The sequence below is a fragment of the Cynara cardunculus genome (assembly GCF_001531365.2).
Source record: "Cynara cardunculus var. scolymus isolate 2C chromosome LG 3, CcrdV1, whole genome shotgun sequence".
Lineage (NCBI taxonomy): Eukaryota > Viridiplantae > Streptophyta > Magnoliopsida > Asterales > Asteraceae > Cynara > Cynara cardunculus.
Genome location: NC_037530.1, coordinates 36,669,547 through 36,673,200, shown reverse-complemented (window position 1 = coordinate 36,673,200; position 3,654 = coordinate 36,669,547). Strand labels below are relative to the sequence as shown.

At 36.5% G+C, this 3,654-nt stretch overlaps 2 non-coding genes and 2 pseudogenes across 2 annotated transcripts; all 4 read left to right on the top strand.

The window, feature by feature from the left end:
• Positions 1 to 28: 28 nt before the first annotated feature.
• LOC112510645 lies at positions 29 to 224 on the top strand. The gene has a single exon (XR_003069023.1). It is a non-coding gene; the product is annotated as a U2 spliceosomal RNA (small nuclear RNA).
• A 1,022-nt stretch (positions 225 to 1,246) lies between these two features.
• Positions 1,247 to 1,442, top strand: LOC112510640. The gene has a single exon (XR_003069018.1). It is a non-coding gene; the product is annotated as a U2 spliceosomal RNA (small nuclear RNA).
• A 144-nt stretch (positions 1,443 to 1,586) lies between these two features.
• Positions 1,587 to 1,765, top strand: LOC112510661 (annotated as a pseudogene).
• A 1,796-nt stretch (positions 1,766 to 3,561) lies between these two features.
• On the top strand, positions 3,562 to 3,654 carry LOC112510651 (annotated as a pseudogene).

The following is a 3,654-nucleotide window of genomic DNA, read 5'->3' as shown; positions in this document are numbered from 1 at the left end:
TCAACCAAGGCCCAAGAAGATTAAACTCATACCTTTCTCGGCCTTTTGGCTAAGATCAAGTGTAGTATCTGTTCTTATCAGTTTAATATCTGATATGTAGGCCATTGGCTTACTCGATATTAATCTTATTTTTTATGGGGAAAGATCTATCACAATAGCTTGCTATTGGTATCTTTAAGAGTCGCTTTGGTGTTGCACTATTGCCTTGGCCAGGCTCACCCCTCCGATCTCAGTTTAAAATCATTTTGCTAGCTATATTAAGCCCCTTACAAATTAAAGATTGAAGCTTTATAGGTATATTAAGCCCTTCATAGATAGAATGTTGATTCTAATGTATCATTAAAAAGGGATGAAATGAATTGTACAAAAGCCAGCTTTCATTAATCAATCCAGAATTCAGGTTACACAAGGGTGTTAGATATAACTTGATGAACTGGCAGACGAACTTCTTCATGGAATTCTAAGAAATGCCTGGGGATGGAAAAATGAGCATGTTTCAGGCTGGTAGTTAATGTAGCTATTTACTCCTAAAAATGATTCGTGTTAATAAGACAAAAAGAGAGCCGGGTTACTTTCGTTCTCATAGTTTCTAGTCATATTCTAGCATGTTAAATTTCAGTTTCTTTTTCTAGAAACATACGGTAACATTTGAAAACTGAAGATATCCAAACTTGCAATACGACTTTTTATTACCAAATCTTTTGAAGTACGGGGACTTTGTAATAGGACGGTTTTCATCAGGAATAATTTTCTTGAAGTGGATGTTGTTAGTGGTTGCTTTGCTCTAAGTAATTTACTTTGTGTTAGATTTGAGTAGAAGCAAATAACATTTGAGACAAAAATAAAGAAGAGCTGAAGCACGACAGAAGGATTTGGCTAAAAGAAATGCAGAAAAAAGAGCAAAGTTAGAGACAAACAAATTGAAAGGCATGATAGATGAAACAAGATGAGGCACAAAAGAAGGTGGATTGTGAAGGTTCTTATCGCAAAATGTAACTGCATCTTGTGTTTTGAGGTCTGTTTGAACCTGAATTATGATCTGTGTATTTGGGAAGTTTATGTTTGAGGCTTCAAGTGAAAGATAATTTCGGTAAGGAGCATTTCCAACAATCTGCACATGGCAGAAATGAAACAAACCACAAAAGAAGGTTCCTTCAGACTTCAGAAGCATCCCACATCTCCAGACTAAACAAAATAACCAAACATTAGACTGTTACAAAAAACAAAGCCCAAGACAAAGAAAAGCATACCTTTCTCGGCCTTTTGGCTAAGATCAAGTGTAGTATCTGTTCTTATCAGTTTAATATCTGATATGTAGGCCATTGGCCTACTCGATATTAATCTTATTTTTTATGGGGAGAGATCCATCACAATAGCTTGCTATTGGGATCTTTAAGAGTAGCCTTGGTGTTGCACTATTGCTTAGGCTTGGCTCACCCCTCCAATTCTAGTTTAAAAATGAACTTTGTAGTTGAAGTTCAGAGGCAGTGCTTCCACATTTAAAAAACCACATTAAGGGATGTGATGTATAAGAAAAAGTGCCAAAGAGAATCTGCCAGTTTTTCCATACTTGCCAAATCAGTAAAAACTCAAAAACAGCAAAGTAAGATCAAGTATAGTATTTGTTCTTATTAAGTTGATATGTTGGTTATCGATCCACTCGATATTAATCTTATTTTTAATGGGGAAAGTCCTGTCATAGCTTTTGCTATTGGGGTCTTTGAGAGTCGTGTTGGTGTTGCATTACAACCTTGGTACATTTTTCAGGAATCTCGAGTCTATTTAGTCTCGTTTTGTGTTATAGGAATCCATTTTCTGCCTTATGATTCTAATGCTTTTTTTAGTTGTAGAAAGGTAGTTTCTAGAGATGATGGTATTGGCAAAGACCCTTGTTGTGCAGGCAATTGCAAAACACAGCTATAAGATACTGTTTAATTTGGGATAAAAGTTTATTACCGCCAACTTCAACCAGGCCCATGCGGAACCCACCTCCAAAGACACCGGTGATGGTAGGTATATAACAGGAGGTTAAGGTGTATTTCTTTCAGCTCATGATGGCTAACCCTCCAAACTAATGAGGTTGGTCCATTATGGCCAATTGCAAAAAGTTAATCTTTATAAAAGCAGAGGCACTGAGAAATGGCTTCTATAATTTTGATTACAATCAGATTGCTAAGAGAAATCTTTGAGTGAAGTATAAACATTTGACTCCTTGACCAACACAAGTTATCGTGATGATTGACATATTTGATGTAATTTATCTGAAAATCCTGTTTAGGCATTTGCTGAATATGGTTTTGCTTTACGGAGCTTAAATAAAGATCGTTGATGCATCAACTCAAACCTTATATATATTTAAGAAAGATATATAAAAAAGACCTTCTTGCCTTTTTTTGTTCCAACAAATTCCCTTTATTTATAGGCACCATAAAGTATGACGATGTAAGAGATTGCTAACACTTTATGTTAGAACTCATCGCACATGGATATAATGTAGTCTACTAATAACTTCTACCATGGTTTTAAGTTGAGTTAGAAGTTATGGGGCCATCCTGTTGCTTTGGGTTTTGGGGTGTTACAAAGTTATTTGGGTTTTGGGGTGTTACGAAGTTATTCTCGAGAAGAAGCAGATTATATTTATTTGATTGTCGTGTTCAAAGTTACAGAAAATTTTCATGAGAAACAATCTGAACTTAGAACTCGTAGAACGCGAAAAGGAAAGAACAAAGTCCAAAACTGATGGTGAAGGACCTTTTAAGCTTTGGCGATGCTTTGTTTCGTGGAGCACGGCGATCACGATTCATATTTGCACCACCACCGGTTGGGCCGTGATGGCCTTTTTGTCCTTCTTTCAGAATATATACACCCCTCCCATGTCGTACCTCGTTTTCTTTGCTTTTTAAATAATCCATCCCTGTAGACTACATATAAATTATTATCGCTTTTGTAACACAGATGCAAAGGTTTATGTGACTATGGATGTATACTCACCATGAAACTGTTGTTGAATCCTTGGACTATCATCGACCACGGAACATGAAAGGACTTGGTCTTGAAAAAACAGAATGAAAAGGTATGCGATGATCGTTGATCTCATTTTCAGTTGTGTACGGATGCTAATCTTTGAGTAGCTTTGTAATATTACAAAGAGACCTTAATTCTAGTCAATGGAGACTGTTGTTCTAAAAAGAAGGGCAACGATAAACTTCATTTTGAAGCTTATACTTTAATTTTTGTTGCATATAAGTAAGACACTTCTTTATAAATAAATATTGATTGTAGGGCATGAAAAAGAATCTCCCATTTTTGTTCTTAATGTGTTTGCTGCTACACATCCATGGCAGATCTGATGATGAAAAGAAAGAATATTTTAATGGTGGTGGAGCTGAGCTGCCATCCTTGTGTGAGACTCACAGAATGTCTGCCCGCTTTACCAACAAATCCTCAAATTTATTAATGCCCCTTTTTGGTATGAAATGGATGCCCCCATATCGTCTGAATGACAAAAGGCAGAGACGAGAGGAGTGGGCATAAATTGCAAGGCCCAGTTAGAGGGAAGGCATACCTTTCTCGGCCTTTTGGCTAAGATCAAGTGTAGTATCTGTTCTTATCAGTTTAATATCTGATATGTAGGCCATCGGCTTACTCGATATT